We start from the raw sequence: 19,547 nt of genomic DNA, 5'->3' as shown, positions 1-19,547 counted from the left end.
AAGATTGGGTATATAATCTTGTATATTTACGAATTTTAAATAGAAATTGATAGAAATCATAAATGCTATCAAGTGTATTACAATTTTTGATTGATTACAGAGTATTCTCCAGGAATTTGGGGATTACTTTCTATGGTCTGATGTAAAATAGTTATACCAAATCTTGGCGATTGTTGGTAACAATCTTTTGATCTTTTAGGTAAAGGCTTTTAATATATTGGTGATTGTTTGTATACACTATTTTAGTATTTTAGGAAAGCTCTCTATATTGTTGTGCTTATACAATATCTTGGTCATTTGAATATAGGAATACAATATCTTGACTATTGCTCGAATAAAATATATTATTTTTTTTTCTATATACAAAGTTTACAACATCTGGGTCTTCTGGGCTGCTTTGTGTGTATTCTACAAAATCTACGCAATTTATTCCTCCACTTAAGATACTCTACAGCTTTCTTACTCGAGAATAGGAACGATGGGAAAGGAATGTTGTCTCTCCTTCAAGAATATATTACCAAACGACGGGGGGGGGGGGGGAGGGGGGGGGAGGGGGGGGTGGGGGGGGGATGTCACACGTGTCTATCGGATAGACAGTTCCCGTCTGGCGACAGAGCAGTGTCCACGCTCCTGTCTTCCTGAATATGCAAAATTATGGATGTTATTTGGAGAACAGATCGACGGGCGGAACATACGTTCACTAGAGGTATTCAAACTCATGAACGGGATTGTCTTATGATGCAAAATAGTACAAATATATGTTAAGGTCTATAACTCCACCTAATTAAAATATATAATATTCATGTGAAATCAAAATAATTATTGCTACAGATAACTGTTAACAATATAATTATAAGAAAACTAATAACTTTTAATTAGGTCTATAACTCCACCTAATTAAAATATATAATATTCATGTGAAATCAAAATAATTATTGCTGCAGATAACTGTTAACAGTATAATTATAAGAAACCTAATAATAATAATTAAATAATAATAGTAATAATAATAATTTCAATAATAATAAAAATAACTAGCAGAAAGCCAATACAGGACAGAAAAATGTATAAAATCAATATATAAATAAATTATTTTGATCTTCTAACATTATATTATATACGTCACAGCTATACAACTTGACAAGTTCGATACCGTCTATGTACCTACGTCAGCCAGTTCGCTTACGATGCGACGTATTACTTAAAATAAAAGCACTGTAATATTACCGTTTTCGACGTATTTGTCTCGATAGATCAGGTTCATATATGTTTCTGGCTAGAGAAAACAGTTGCATTTTTTTACGGAGTGGCAAAAGAGAAATATCGGGCGGAGATCTATCGCCAGCGCAGGCGATGAGTCACAATAACGTGGCTAATGTAAGTTGACCAGACCACACACACTAGAAGGTGAAGGAACGACGACGTTTCGGATCGTCCTGGACTTGAGAATGGTCCAGGACGGACCGAAACGTCGTCGTCGTCCCTTCACCTTCTAGTGTGTGGTCTGGTCAACATCTATCGCCAGGTTGTGCTTCTATCGCCTCAGCAACGCCTCAATCTCTACGATGATCTTCAGACCTGTTCCATGCTAAATTCTACACATAATTCGGGAAGGTGTTTTTAACCCACCGACGTTATTCTCTAGACATGTGTCCCCTCAAAAAAAGGAGGTCATTAAACGAATAGTTTTCCATTTTTTTTATTTTTTTTGGGGGGAAGGGGGGTGGGGGCACGACGTTTCAGGACTTCCTGCCAAAAATAGGCCACACATTCAGCAAAATGAGTCTGAAACTTTGCGAAAATTCCGGCGCCAGCCTACCATTATCATTATTTGTCAACTTTTTGTCCCTGGAGGCTTCTTGGGTGACGGAGAGGAGGAAGGGGGGGGGGAGTCAGGGGAGAATGGAGAGCAAATAAAAGCTTAAATAAAGAGAGGAAAGACAGAGATAAGGTGAGAATGGACTTAAGAGTGGAGAGACAGTAAATGAAAGCAGAGATAAAAGAGAGAGAGAGACAGAGCGAGAGTGCTTGGGTGAGTTATGATGACAGAGGTTGTCGATAAATATGAGAGGTCTTGTGTAGCTGCAGAGAGAAGAGACAGGGATTATTATGGATTATTATGTCTACACAAACACACACACACACACGATCTTTTCTTTGAGTGGATAATACAGTAGTGTATTTTTACTACACGTGTATAATCAGCCAGGCTGATCTATTACCTCACACGTACTAACAGTCAGGATGAATTGTTACCCACACCTACAGTCAGGATAAGCCATTACCCACACCTACAGCCAGGATAAGCCATTACCCACCCTCCTCCCCCTTAGCCCCATAGGGGCGACTTTTGCACGTAGAATTATGAAAACAAAATTGAGACACAGACGACAAGAATGACGAAAAACTGTGAATGATTTATGATGTTCATTGAAATAAATATATATCACTGTTCGAATGTAATAATGTAAACCAACATGCTAGAACATAACTCTCATGTAAACCAACATTATAGAATATTTACACCTGAGTGTTAACAAATATGAAATAACAGAATGCAACGAACGGAAAAGGACATTATTTTTTACATCAAATACGACCATCACAAATAAAGTAGGAGCGTTAATTATCTCTGAAGGCAAACATAATGGCAACTTAGAGCATGGCAAGCGATTCGAACCAAGGACTATAGGCATGCCAAGCCCCAGAGAACCAAACGACTCCAAACATACCAAGGGGAACAGGAGACCAAAGGATCCAAACATGCAAGCTGCACTTGACCAAATAATCCAAACAGGCCAAGAGACAGCAGACCAAGGATTCCAAACATACCAAGAAGAAGCAGAACATGGGATCCCAGCATGTCAGGTGGCAGAGGCAGACCAAGGACTCCAAAACAATACAAGTTGGAAATTGAAGGAGACCAATATATTATTTTTGTAATGAATTTCCGATGCTATTCTCTCCCTCTTCCTGCGATGGACTATATAGCCTGTTTACCCCCTCGATTAAAGAACACACATTTGGCTTTATTGTGCAGAAATTCTCTGTCAGCAATTTAACAACTATTGTTGCCCTCTGTGTTGGTCGCTGGCAATATTAAAGATTTTTGTTTACCTCTAAATAGCCTTGTTCTTTAAAAATATAGTCAGTGCTATTAAGCTGGCTCTTAAACTCTATTTTGTTAAGACTTTATGTCGCCTCACAGGGTTTCAAAAGGCTGATTTCTTAGAGTAGCATTTGTCCAAGGATTCGTCGGTAGAGCGAAGGTATCGTTTATTGCAGGTCGGCGTTCGAGCCCCGAAACTTGGAGGAACTGGGAAGCGTTCGTTCTCTACGTCCTTAAGTCCTAGTTCCTATCTTATCCTCACATCCTAGTTCCTATCCTATCCTCAGATCCCTTTCTTGTGCGATATAGCCATACTGACTTCGTGATTTCTCCTGATAATTAGATTATACTAACATTTACATAGACATTTAATACCCCTCTAATTTACCTATATCCTATACCCAAAACTATACACAATGCTATAATTATATAACGCCATTCAAAATTAGTGGCAGTAAATAATATACAGTTTATGTGTCTACTAGCTAACCACTAATATGCTATTTTATATATTTATAAATATTATTATTATTATTATTATTATTATTATTATTATTATTATTATTATAATTATTATTATTTAAAAACATTATTTATATTTACTCGCGGTCTCTTTCCACCGTCGTTTTGGCTTGAAATTATCAGCCAATATTAATTCAATTTTTTTCATACCATTTCATTAACTAAGTAGCCGCCAGACGCTGTATTCTTCCATTTCTTTCTTCACATATTTTCATAAACATGTTAAACCTTTCTCTTTCGTTCAATAATTTCATTAACTCGGTTGCAGTTGTTTTAACCTGTCTTAACCTTGTCTTAACCTTGTCTTAACCTTGACTTAACCTTGTCTTAACCTTGTCTTAACCTTGTCTTAACCTTCTCTTAACCTTTCTGTCTTAATTTTGTTGTCAGTGTGTACAATGTAGCGGCCATTACATGTGTAGCTTTTGTTATGGACAAGACATTTTGCATAGGACGTTACGAATTAGACGTTATAGGTAAGACGTAGTAGATATGACGTTATTAATAAGACGTTCTAACACGTGGTAAAATAAGACATAGTAGATAAGACGATGTAAATAGGAGACTGTAGATAAGCATTGTAGATTAGACATTATAGATTAGACCTTGTAGGTAAGTTTTCTAGATACTACATTATAGATAAGACACAAGTCATAAGATATTATATAAAACATGGTAGATTACGATCAGACATTGTAGATAAGATATTGTAGATAAGACAGTGTTGATAAGACACTGAGGTGAACCGAAGGCCTATTGGCCCATGCTTCACCTGACCCGCCTTGGTTACATATGCGGTTGCCCATATTTTACATATGTTGTTTGTTACAAATATTTTACAGTTTTTTTTTTATATATTTATATTTTTTTCTTACATATTTGTTAAATATTTTGTTTGCTTAAGAAAATGTTGGCATAATCAACGAAACGCATTTTTCAGCGTTATATATATATATATATATATATATATATATATATATATATATATATATATATATATATATGTATATATATATATATATATATATATATATATATATATATATATATATATATATATATATATAATAAGGGTGATAATACTAATATTTTCGGGTAATATATATAAATTTATTAGCCTCATATCATAATAATAATAATAATAATAATAATAATTATTATTATTATTATTTTTATTTTTATTTTTTATTATTATTGTTATTATTATTATTATTATTATTATTATTATTATTATTAATCCTAGGTGAATAGATATATAATGTGCAAATAATAAAAAAATTACTACTATTACTACTACTAATAATAATAATAATAATAAGAATAAGAAAAAACTATAACAATAATAATTATAATAATTAAAATAATAATAATAATTATAATAATTAAACTAATAATAATAATTATAATTAAAATAATAATAATAATTATAATAATTAAAATAATAATAATAATTATAATAATTAAAATAATAATAATAATAATAACAAGAAATATTGACTTGATTTAATAATGAATTTAAATTATAATAATAATTAAAATAACTGTGTGGTGATAATATTAAATAAATGAACTGTGTGGTGATAATAAATAAATTAACTGTATATATATATATAAATATAATAAATGAAAAGCAAAAAATTACCAAATATATAAAATAATTATACCGAGTAAAAGCAAGTGAAAAACGTATTTTTTTAAATTGTAAGTTTATTAACAAGTCGGTTTTAAAAGACAGCTTTTGCGAGAGAAAGAGTGAGAGAGAATGAGAAAGAAAGAGAGAGGCCAGCTAATAAGAGCTGCATTGTGCTTTCCAAACCAATGAATTAGACAACAAACTTAGAACTTTATAATATGTATAAATGAATATGTATATGTATATATACATATTCATTTTGATCTTTTTCATATACATGACGATACATATTGATGATAGTTTCAGACCGGCCTTGCCCCTATGCATAATAGACAACACGGCCAAGTACCGTTTGCTTAGCTCATAAGCCTATTGGGCCAGTTGACGGAGGAGACCTGACGCCCTCCCCCCCCCCCCCCCCCATGCCTCTAAAAAGATTAATATTTTAGACAAATCGCAGCATAAGCTAGATGTAATTGTTTTCACCACTAGTGCCTAGAACACTATAAAGGAGGGAAGGTTTATGACACAGCCTTAATTGCAGGCATGGGGGGGTTATGAAGGTGTGTTGGAGAGGAGGAGGAGGGGGGTGGTAGGATGGGTGGAATGGGGAATAGGGGAAAGGGAGGGTCGGAGAGGGAGCAAGCAAGAGGGTCGGACACGCCTACTTTGGTTAGTGGCTGAGGGGGGTGGCGCCTACTGGAGATTGACAGGTAAATACCGCAGAGTTTATCGCGGCCTCACGCACACGCGCGCGCGCGGCATCACACTCAGCGATACGGGGAGTTATAATCGCTGCGATATTCACCCTTCTTCAGACTAACAGATTTGTCCGATTTCCTAAAGTTCCTATACTTTCCAATGGGTAAAACCATGTTGACTAAACCACACACTAGAAAATGAAGGGACGACGACGTTTCGGTCTGTCCTGGACCATTCTCAAGTCGATTGTGACTTGAGAATGGTAAAACCGTAAATGGTAAAATAACATGATAAAACCATGTTATTATTATTATTATTATTATTAACAAAAATAACATGTTAAAACCATGTTATTTTAGAAGCTTTTAGCTGGTGAGAACTTGTGTACAGATGTGGTGAAGCCCAATCACTTCCTTGCCTTCCATTCGTTATTCATGTCCTTCTATTCCTCTCGTTTATCTCTATTTATCATAAATGTAGATAAATAATAATTAATAAAAAAATAAGAACAGACAAGAGTTACAAATAAGAAATAATGATTGTTTTTATTAATAACACAATTACTAAATAATGATATCAATGATATTATTATTATTATTATTATTATTATTATTATTTTATCATAAAAATTATTATTATTATTATTAGTAGTAATATAGTAGTTGTAGAAGTAGAAGTAGAAGCATTAGTAGCATTAATCTTATAATTATTAACATTTGTTTATTTATAGCTCTGATATTTTTAATATTTATAAAAATTATTATTTATATTAATAGTGTAATTAAATAATAATATCACTATGATAAAAAATAATAATATAACAGGCAAAACTATAATCATATCTCAATCAAGCAAATAATATATAAAATTATTTTGATAAATTTATGATTTTATATGCTCATAATCTGCAGACATTCTGCAGTAATAATATGCACACCAATATCTTCAAAATAATAATAATAATAATAATAATAATAATAATAATAATAAAAATAATAATGTAAGTGATAACCAAAATGTTCTCTTTTCGACGCTTGAACCACTCAAAATACACAAAATTATGGAACGAACGCATTTTGGCAACAGGCTGGCGACCAAAACATGCTGACACTTCAACAGTTCAAAAATGTAGGAAATGAATGGCTAATAACACACATTAGTATTCAATAAAAGTAGAGAATATCCGCATTGCTACAGATAACTGTGCAAAAAGTACAGTTCTAGCTTCTAAACTCTAACGTCAACTTTAACAAGTGACATGAAAAAAATATGTTATAATGTTAACAAAAATAATAATAATGCTATATAGTTTAAAATAATGCTAAAAATAATAATAAATAATATTGAATATTATTATTAATATACGGCTGCTACTGCTACTACTCATAATAATAATAATAATAATAATAATAATAATAATAATAATAATAATAATAATAATAATAATAATAATAATAATAATAATAAAGTCCTGTAATTATATACATAACAATTATAGTAACTGAATTATTCAGGCATTCATTCATCAATTCATATTTTCTTAAATCAAATCAAGGATTTTATTCATAAATGGGTGTGTATTGCCCCCAGAGCCTGACACATATAATTAAGAAAAAAAAAACTAGAAACAATTCGTTCCAAAAATCTTGAACTTATTCCAATCAGCATAGGCCTATAATTATATAACTATAACTATAACAGCATATAACTATAATAGGCAGATTACATACTGAGTTTAACTGAACAAAAATTATAGAAAAAAGAAAATTATAAATCACATTAGCTGAATCTTGGAACAGTATGTCTGCCCTTTCAAAACATTCATATTATAGACAGTGCATTTACTTAATACATAATCATACATAAAACTAAACGATTGATTGATGAAGATTCAGCCACCCAAGAGGAGGCAGAAGCATGAATAAAAAAAACTGTGTAATTAAATTATTTATTAATTAGGTGAAGACATTGATTAGACACGTCTATACTAGACAGACCATAATTTATATATATATATATATATATATATATATATATATATATATATATATATATATATATATATGTCGTACCTAGTAGCCAGAACGCACTTCTCGGTCTAATAGGCAAGGCCCGATTTGCCTAATTGGCCGAGTGATTTTCTTTATTTTCAATAACTTTTTTCCAATTGGTTTATTTTCAATATTATTAATATATTATATTAAGAACATAAATTATTGATTTAGTTATGTTAGTTTAGGCTAGGTTTGAGTCATTTATCAACATTAGTTTTAACTCAAATTAATAAAAAAAAATTACTCATACATAATGAAATGAATAGCTTTATCATTTCATAAGAAAAAAAATTGAAAATTATTGAAATTCAGGAAAACTTGGCTTATTAGGCATATCTGGTCTTGCATAGTAGGCCAAGAACTGAGTTCTGGCTACTAGGTACAACATATATATGGGGGCAAATCTGAGTCTGTTCTACAGGGTAATCCACATACAAGCAGCTAGGACACAACCCACATATCTGAAAATAAAAACACAGTCGACGTTTCGGTCCTTCCTGGACTGAATAGTCGTGACCTTTATTTTCAGATGTGTGGGATCCCGCCAAACACACATCAAAACTACGACGTTGATACAACGTTCGATCAAGTTTCAACACTTCCTAACCAGTTATAACAACCAATATATCAAGTTGTAACACGTTAAGCCAAGATGTAACAACTTTATTACAAGTTGCAACAAACGGAAAATTAGAGACAGTTTCGGTTTGTGTTCCCAGGGATGGGTGTCTCGTGTTCAGGAACTGCACCAGACACCCGCATATGCACCCAGAAGGTGCATCCTTCTGCACCTCAGAAGGTTCTGCATATGCAGAACTTTTGTGTCTGCATATGCACCTTCTCCTGCGTTCATGCAGATCCCTCCCTCGTGAATATACTACCGAACGATACGTGCCACAGATGACCATCAGACAGACGTTACCTTTGCCCGAACACAACAGTTTCCTCGCTCATTTCACCCAAAATACGCCGGATTATAAAGCCTATTTTAGAAAAAGTTTGGTAACCAAAATATAAAGTCACTACAAAACAATTCAAAAGCTTTGTAAATGGCTAGTAATACAAATTTGTATCCAATGCATGTACTGCTACAGATAAAGACACATTAACACTGATAAATGATGTATGTAAACAACTGAATAATATAAATTTAAAAACAATATATTAAACATTAATAATAAATAATACAAATAGAAATATAAACACTAATTAATAATTTAAAACTACTACTACTACTACTAATAATAATAATAATAATAATAATAATAATACCAAGAATTCAAAACAAAACAAATATTAATACAAAATAATAATTATATGCTTTAAAATGATCATCAGAGGGGTATTAGCCGTAATAGTTGTATTAATAAAAGTAATACAAATATTACTCCACTAAATAACACGACTCAAGATACCCAGACGTGAACATTGTAATCTTCCCGCTGTTAAAGCTCTTATGGTAATGAATCTTTAATCTTACAGATTAAAGATTCGTAAAAAAAACTAATTTGTTCGTAAAAACTAATTTGATTCGAGATTTTGGTATTTTGGTAATCATATTTTATATGCGACAACACAAAATGTAAAAGTTGAATATCCGGAAAAAGCATGAGGAACAAAATGATTTTCGAGCAACATCAGTAATTTTACATTTGCTACGGCTTACGATATTGAACGAGCATCCTCAGATTTACGTCAGGAATATTTGGAGTAAGATCATATTTACTTATGATAAGATTTATCTTTATTATCTATCTTCATTAGATAATATGAGATTTATCCATCTATAAATGATCTTTGATTTACATTAGGAATGACAATATGAGTTATCTCCTACATTTAATCACATAAAAGTATCCGAGTTATCGATCTATTCTCATTTCTCTACGGCATAAATCTCAATCCTCTTTTTGTTGATGTAAAAATCAAGATTAAATTGGATGACAGCAACAAATTAAATGCATTTCTGGAAGACGTTCGTATAATTATAAATATGGATAAAAGTTGTGAAGGGTTCTATCCTGTATTATGGAAATATGGATAATAAATTCGTTTATTAGCGACGAAATACAGAAATTATTTTAGGAAACTTTTAAACACTGACATTTTTTACATCCTTCTTGATTATAGGAGCTGCAAAGTGTAAGGAGTATTGTCATGGCACTATGGAGATAGGGTGAGGTTAGTGTGCTAGTGTGAGGCACTCCGGTGCTAGTGTGAGCCACTCCGGTGCTAGTGTGAGCCACTCCGGTGCTAGTGTGAGCCACTCCGGTGCTAGTGTGACAGGGGTATGTAGCTAGCCTGAGGGGGACTGTTAAAATGGTGAGATGGAAGGGTGTAGTAGAGTAAAGGGGTTGTTACGATGGAGTGAATGGTAGTCAGAGTGAAGTGGTTGTCAAGCTCGAGTAATAGTTAGAGGTAAATCATGCGTTAAGATGTTCTTAAGATGATGCAAAGGAGCTCTGAAACTCCTGAAAAGACGACCGTCTACAATTAATCATTAAAAGAATACCACAGCAGAAAATAACCCAAATTATAAACCTAGCAGCCACAAACACATCACCAATATGAACCCAAAAAAAAGAACATTATGATATTGAGTGAATGATGCAACATTATCAATTTACTTGGGTATATTTTTCCCTCCCTTCCTTCGTCGGTGCGTTCAAACCATGAGCGAACGTATATCTTTCACGAAGTTTTGATGCCAGTCCTCACCTTTTATTGGCGTGTGAGCTACCAATTAATATACAAGAGACGGTGAACAATTGGCGGCAGAGCAGAGAGGGAGGATTTTATGGCGCGGGGCCTCCTTAAAATGCTGATTGATGAAAGGTTAGAGGAAATAATCAAAGGACAGAGAGAGACACACACACACACACACACACACACACACACTTTGGTCAGCTGGTGTGTGCTGCGGGAGGTACCTACCTGGTCCTGTGTATGTTGGTGTGTGATGTAGAAGCCATGTGTGAATTAGTAATATAGTCTTCGTATATTTGTCATGACAGAGAGAGAGAGAGAGAGAGAGAGAGAGAGAGAGAGAGAGAGAGAGAGAGAGAGAGAGAGAGAGAGAGAGAGAGAGAGAGAGAGAGAGAGAGAGAGAGAGAGAGAAAGTTGGACAGACATGAAGAAAAATCTTAATTGGAAAGCATAATTTCCCATGTATGTGGACACACACACACACACATACACATACACACACACACACACACACACACACACACACACACACACACACACACACACACACACACACACACACACACACGCACCTCACGACACTGGAAGACAGAAGAGTACGAGGAGACATGATCACTACCTACAAAATTCTCAGAGGAATTGACAGGGTAGATAAGGATAATTTTTTTAACACGGGTGGTACGCGAACAAGGGGACACAGGTGGAGACTGAGTACCCAAATGAGCCACAGGAACGTTAGAAAGAACTTATTCAGTGTCAGAGTAGTTAACAGATGGAATGCACTAGGAAGTGATGTGGTGGAGGCTGACTCCATACACAGTTTTAAATGTAGATATGATAAACCCAGTAGGTTCAGGCATCTGTACATCAGTTGACTGACGGTCGAGAGGCGGGACCAAAGAGCCACAGCTCAACCCCAGCAAGCACAACTAGGTGAGTACACACAGTTGAAATTATGGTGAGCTTTGCAAATTTTTTAATTAATTTGATTGTAAAGATCTGCTGTTAGTCAATGAGTTTTATAATATGAATGCCAAATATTGTGAGATATACAACGAAAGCACAACAAAAAATCAGAGAAAAGAGACGCAAAACTAGAAAACAAGATTGGTTCAAAAGAAATTGCGATAGGGCTAGGGATTAAAAGACACAGCAAAATGGAATCAATGTAGGAAGAGGCCCAATCCTCACACATATCAGCAATACAAGCAAGCAAGAAACAACTACACGAGAGTGAGAAGAGAGGCAGAAAAAAAAAACTTTGAAAAGGGGGTATAGTGGAGAAATGTAAAATAGGGTTCTGAGAGAATGTTTACCTGAGCTGAGCATTCTACTATAATTGGCATCTCGGACACCTTTATATACAAACATCTTACCAGATATATGGAAAAATAGCTAACATAGTTTCAATTAACAAAAATGGTAGCAAAGAAGACCCTCTCAGTTGACCAGGCCACACACTTGAAGGTGAAGGGACGACGACGTTTCGGTCCGTCCTGGACCATTCTCAATCGACTTGAGAATGGTCCAGGACGGACCGAAACGTCGTCGTCCCTTCACCTTCTAGTGTGTGGTCTGGTCATCATATATCAGCCACGTTATTGTGACTCATCGCCTACACAAGACCCTCTAAATTGTAGACCCGCATCATTGACAAGCGTGGTAGCCGAAACACTAGAAAAATGGTTAAAACCAAATATGTAGAATACCTGGAGAGAAATGATACAACAAGACAGGATTGCTTTTGAGCAGGAAGATCCTGTGTAATAAATCTACTTAGTTTTATGAAAAAGCCACAGAGATTTTACAGGAAAGAGATGGTTCGGTTCCCTGCATTTATCTGGACCTAAAAAAAAAAGGCTTTTGACAGTCCCACACTGTCTGTTCTGGAAACTTGAAAATGCTGGAGAGGTGACAGGCAGACTGCTGATATGGATGAAACGTTTCCTGGTAGAAAGATGAGAACGGTAATTAATAAGGTTCACCGTCTATTTAAACGATCCATCAGAAGGAATACAAATGAATATAAACATTCTGTTGATGATGCTAAGCTACCAGAGAAGATAAAAATCTTACATGAATGTCATACACTTCAAGATGACCTGGATAAAATAAGTGTTTTGAGCAATACTTTGCAAATGGAATTCAATGTAAATAAATACCATGTCACTGAATGTCGAATAGGAGAAAATAAGCCACACACACAGCCAACAATTTACGAGGAAAGACATTAAAGAACTCTGGCAAAGAGATCCAGGTCGATGGAGGTTCTAGATAGTAGACTGTCACCAAAGGATCACATAAAGAACATTGTGCGAGGAGCATATGCTACGCTTTCCAACTTCAGAACTCCTGTTATATACATTGACGGTGAAATATTAAAGAAATATTTCACGACTTTCATAAGACCAAAATTGGAATATGCTGTAGCTGTATGGTGTTCATATCTCAAGAAGCTCACCAATAAACTGGAAAAGGTGCAATGACATATTGCGCAATGGCTTCCGGAAATGGAAAACAGCAGCTACAAGGAGAGGCTTGAGGTGTTACATATGCCAAAGATAAGCGAAAAGGAGAAGCAGGTTAAGTGAGAAGGATATCAAAGGATATCAAAAAGGATATTTGAAGGATATCAAAGCCGACCAAGAGCATAGCTCTCTCATCCTTTAAGTACACTCAGGTAATCACTCACACACACACACACACAAGAAATTAATGAAGATATATTATTAAACACGAAAGTATTTAAGGAAATTCCTGTCTTAATCCTTCCTTCGTAGTCTGACACTGTCATAAATAAATATATATATATACATATATATATATATATATATATATATATATATATATATATATATATATATATATATATATATATATATATATATATATATATATATATGTCGTACCTAGTAGCCAGAACTCACTTTTCAGCCTACAATGCAAGGCCCGATTTGCCTAATAAGCCATGTTTTCATGAATTAATATATTTTCTCAAATTTTTTTCTTATGAAATGATAAAGCAACCCATTTCATTATGTAAGAGGTCAATTTTTTTTATTGGAGTTAAAATTAACGTAGATATATGACCGAACCTAACCAACCCTACCTAACCTAACCTAACCTATCTTTATAAGTTAGGTTAGGTTAGGTAGCCGAAAAAGTTAGGTTAGGTTAGGTTAGGTAGGTTAGGTAGTCAAAAAGCAATTAATTCATGAAAACTTGGCTTATTAGGCAAATCGGGCCATGCATAGTAGGCTGAGAAGTGAGTTCTGGCTACTGGGTACGACATATATATATATATATATATATATATATATATATATATATATATATATATATATATATATATATATATATATATATATATATATATATATATATATATATATATATATATTAGTATATTTTGTTAGCAGTCTTTCTTGTAAACATATGTTGTTGAATATAACCGAAAAGGTAAGATTAATAATTCTAACACGATTTTTTCTCAATATCTATTTAAAGAAAAACACAAGAAATATTGAGAAAATGAGCCTTGTATTTCGTCGACTATACAATGTACTTAAATATGTTTTGACAACTCTAGATATAGGATATTGAGACGAATGTATGAAGTTATATATTCACTATGTATCTAACTTTACCTTGCTATGTATCTAACTTTACCTTGCTATGTATCTAGGAGCCTCAAGTGAAACCGTGAGAAAAGATCATCACACAAAAATAAATAATCCATTAGCTGTTTAATTTTCACTTCTTAGCATCTAAGTTTGTGAATTTTATTAAGAATAATGGCTGATTCATGCATGTTTTCCTGCTTTCATTGACTCAGTCAGCATGGCTACCTGCTGCATGACTCAGTCAGCATGGCTACCTGCTGCATGACTCAGTCAGCATGGCTACCTGCTGCATGACTCAGTCAGCATGGCTACCTACTAATTATTTTAGTATTTAAGTCAATTGACTCACACAGCATTCCATCTTATTTTCCCAAACCTTCGTTAAGAAGTCGCAATAACTCGATATATATCTATGCACAAATCTTTGGTCGTTCGTCTGGGAGAACCGGAACGAAGATTCGATCCCTTTATCCTACTCCAAACATTTTACTTTCCAATTCCAAAAGTAATTCAGTAGACAAGACTTTCATCTCGCTAAAAAATATTTCGCAATATGTGACTGTCAAAATACTCTTGCACTCCACACAAGGAATGTGTTGCACTCGAGCCAGACAAAGTGTTGCCCTCGAGCCAGAGAAAGTGTTGCGCCCTCACTTCCCAGCCTCAGCACTGGGGTGAGGTCAGGTGCCTGACAGACCTCTGGGAAAATGAGCTCCGCGTTGATAGTTGTGGATTTATAATGGGGGTGGAATTGGGTCCTAAACGCCCGTCGCGGCTGATTCGGGCTGATGAAAGCTTTTCACACTTTAGCACGAGGACATTTCTCGGGCTTCGTGGTATATGTGTGTGTTGTGGAGGCTTTCTAGGCCACGTCCTTAAAAAAGAAAATACTTTTAAGTCGGATATTTAAAGGAAGTCTGAATCGGATTTAGGAATATACTCATATACACAAACACACAGCCGAGGCAGAAATAGATGTAGATTTTTTTTTACCTGATGGTCCTGCTTACCTAGCAGCAAATTAGCTTCCTGGGAGTTAGACAGCTGCTACGGGCTGCAATCTGGGGATGTGTGTGTGAGTGTGTGTGTGTGTGTGTGTGTGTGTGTGTGTGTGTGTGTGTGTGTGTGTGTGTGTGTGTGTGTGTGTGTGTGTGTATGTGTGTGTACTTACCTATTTGTACTCACCTATTTGTGTTTGCGGGGGTTGAGCTCTGGCTCTTTGGTCCCCCGCCTCTCAACTGTCAATCAACAGGTATACAGGTTCCTGAGCCTATTGAGCTCTATCATATCTACACTTGAAACTGTGTACACACACACACTACACACACACACACACACACACACACACACACACACACACACTACACACACACACACACACACACACACACACACACACACACACACATATATATATATATATATATATATATATATATATATATATATATATATATATATATATACATATAATAACCGGTCAGTATTATTCCAAAGGGGATATTGTTGGTGCATGCGAAACTTGAGGAAAAGGGGGGAAGCACACGAGTACAAAAAGTGGTCGAGCTGCTTTGTAAAGAGTGCATGAAGGCAGGTATAGGTGGGAAGGTCGGCTACCTCATTCATGGCCAGATGAACCAACTGTGGAATCTGGAGGCACCTTGGGCAGGGAGGTGGTGGGTATAGTGGGTATGGTGGTGTGGTGGGTATGGTGGGTATGGTGGTGTGGTGGTGGGTATGGTGATGGTGACAGAGGCCAGGAACTCTCGCATTGCTGAGTGCGTGTGAGTGCTTTCAAAAGTATCTTCGTCAATGCCATGGCAAGAATATGGTGGTTGTGGGTATTGATGTGAGGTAATCTTAGGTAATATTAAATTAGATTAAATGAGGCTAGGTTAGGTTAGTGATACGTGAGGAACCTTGCATTAATCAGAAGGGAAAATGCCCATAATCTTTGAGAAAGATAACAATATATTTGATTACCTTAAATTCCCTCTACTTATATTAGACTTTACTAAAAAAATCAAAAGGCTGAATAAAAAAATTCAATCGTTTCAGGTATCCATCCAGAAAACATAGACAAGTAAATTTAAACAAAATGTTTGAGAAACAAGTGCATATATCTTCAAAATTAATGAAATTACAAAAATAAAACATAAAAAAATAAAGAGAATGAATATCTTCCAAAATAAAATACAGTATAATCACAAAATATCTTGAAAACATGAATAAAAATATATATTTTTTAATAAATACAATTGGTAAAGTGCACATAAGAGTTAAAAAAAAAGAAGTTAGTGTATTCTCATCTAGAAAATGTATTAATACATTCAAACGAATATTACACTTTGCTCTAAAAAGGAAGCATTAACCCAGTTATTAACCTTTGTTAAGACCACCAAGATAAAGAGGACATTTTGGGTACATGAACTGACCCCTCACGACTTACAGGCCATGCAGGTGCCACGACTAAACCCACGAAACTAAAGGAAACAAGTTGGAACTTTAATTTAAATTTAAATTTTAAATTTAATAAATTTAACCTGCGAAATTTAACAACTATCTGGTGAAGCAAGAACTGCTTTCACCAAAGCGTCACATTCCCGTAATAATTAGATACCAGACTCACTGACAGATAGTCAGGTGTAGATGTCTATCTAACAGTAGATAGTGGGTACTGGGTACTTCCCACTGATAGATATCTGTCTAACAGTGGGTAGTCAGGTGTAGGTAACAGATTAGGGTATATCTTCTCCTGAGCTCATAAGACGAACGCAAAGGAACAGATGTGATTAAAATTACAGTATATTGTATCCGTCTACATATAAATATATTTTATTTGTCCATCAGTCGAATACCTGAAAACCTAGTTTCAATGTAATTTATTCTATTTGACAGACGGTCCTTGTAACAAACACATTAATTAGTATATTGTATATACTAGTATAATTAATTAGTATATTTGTATACTAGTATAATTAATTAGTATATTGTATACTAGTATAATTAATTAGTATATTGCATACTAGTATAATTAATTAGTATATTGTCTACAAGTAAAATTAATTAGTATATTGTATACTAGTATAATTAATTAGTTATTGAATAGTATAATATTATACTAATATTCTTATATTAGTAATATTCTTATACTCAAATCTAAAAACAACTGAAACACCTCATAACAGAATATTTGTCAACGAATTCACTCTGATTTAGGAAGCTCCACTGTCAATTTTGTTTAGCAAATATCTATGACAATGCCATTGTATTCTCTCAAAAAATGTTTCAAGAATTATTAAAGAGTTTGTTCTCCAAACAGTATTTAAGTCTCACGACCAATAACATTTCCTCATCAGAAATGCGTTTTGAAGAGCACATGAATAAGAAAATCTTCAGCGCCGTGTTCATCAATGATTTAAATGCTCGTTCATTAAAGATTGTTCAATCACCTGTCGAGGACCGGGCCGCGGGGACACTAAAGCCCCGAAATCATCTCAAGATAACCTCAAGATAACCTGTCTTGAATTTACCGTAATTCACAATCATTCTCACATCTGGGATATTTTTTTTCCATTGAGTTACAATCTTGGGTATTTTTTACTTATTTTTGTATATCTTATTTATCTTATTTTTGTGATTTATTTTGTTAAGAATCACTCTTTCACCTGTGATTTATTCCCCTTGATAACCCCTGGCACACCTGTGGTCATTACTAAACAATCATTCACACACGTGGTCACCCCTTACAACAACTTACACACCTGTGGTCGTCACTTAACATTAACTCACACACCTGGGGTCAACCCTTAACAACAACTTACACACCTGTGGTCGCCCCTTAACAGCAACTTACACACCTGTAGTCGCCCCTTAACAACTCACACACCTGGGGTCATCCCTTAACAACAACTTACACACCTGTAGTCACCCCATAACAACCACTCACACAACTGAGGTCACCCCTTAACAACAACTCACACACCTGTAGTCACCCTTTAACAACCACTCACACACCTGGGGGGTCACCCCTGAACAAGACACTTCGTACTTCTTTTGTAAATCCTAAGTACTTTGGCTCAGTTAAACATTCGTATTTTATTATTTACGTCAATTTTAACAGTCAAATGGAGCTTCAGGTTGGGAATATTCGTGCCAAATACAAATCAATGTAAGAGACGTTTTAAAACCGAATGACGACCATCCAACAATAGCCAGAAACCTAATAGAAGTCAGAAGCATGATAGAAGGCACAATTTTGATAGAAGCTACAAGCATGATAGAAGCCACAAACATGATAGAAGCTATACAAAATATAAACCAGAAGAAATAATAGATATCAGAAGCATAACACAAACCAGAAATCAAATTAACACCAGAAGCATGACAGAAACAAGAAACTTAATAGACACTAGAAGAACATTAGCAACCAGAAATCTATTAGAAACCGGATAGAACTCTATCATAAAGGAGCTAGACACCGAACCATCACCAATAGCTCATCTTCCATAAAATGATTTATTTCAGAAATTAGGTAAAATGATTTACCTATATCTGTTAAGAATGCAATGCACGACATATGTATTGTTACACGCAAAAAAGATACAAGTTTTCTTGTATTGTAAGCCAAAAAGGACACGAAACATACCACATCAGCCTACCCATAAACCTGAACTTGTTCTCGATGGGTAAGGAGCGTGGCTTGGGTTCGTATCTTTCTGGTTGGCCAAAACAGTTGCATTTTTAACGGAGTGGTAAATCGAAAAATCGTGCTGTCTCAATTCGGATAATTTCCTCAACAACAGCCGAGTGCTAACATACCCAGAGAAGCTTTTTTAATGATGACTTGAAAGTGCTAAGCTTGGATGGGATATGATGACAAGGAGTAGAGATATGGGGACTTGTAGCTGGTATATGAGGACAAGGAGCTGTGATATGAGGACAAGGAGCTAGGATATGAGAACAAGAAGCTAGGATATGAGGACAATGAGCTGGGATATGAGGACAATGAGCTGGGATATGAGGACAAGAAGCTAGGATATGAGGACAATGAGCTGGGATATGAGGACAATGAGCTGGGATATGAGGACAAGGAGCTGGGCGGTACACTTCCAATCAGCCCTTCACTTCACTTCAGATTTATTGCTTATGCATATAGTTGAGTTCATGGGGGGGGGTAGAGAAAGGTGACAAATGCT

This window comes from Procambarus clarkii, chromosome 67, assembly GCF_040958095.1.
Source record: "Procambarus clarkii isolate CNS0578487 chromosome 67, FALCON_Pclarkii_2.0, whole genome shotgun sequence".
NCBI classification, from domain to species: Eukaryota; Metazoa; Arthropoda; class Malacostraca; order Decapoda; family Cambaridae; genus Procambarus; species Procambarus clarkii.
The sequence above is the reverse complement of the archived record's forward strand: the minus strand, read 5'-3'. Positions refer to the sequence as shown.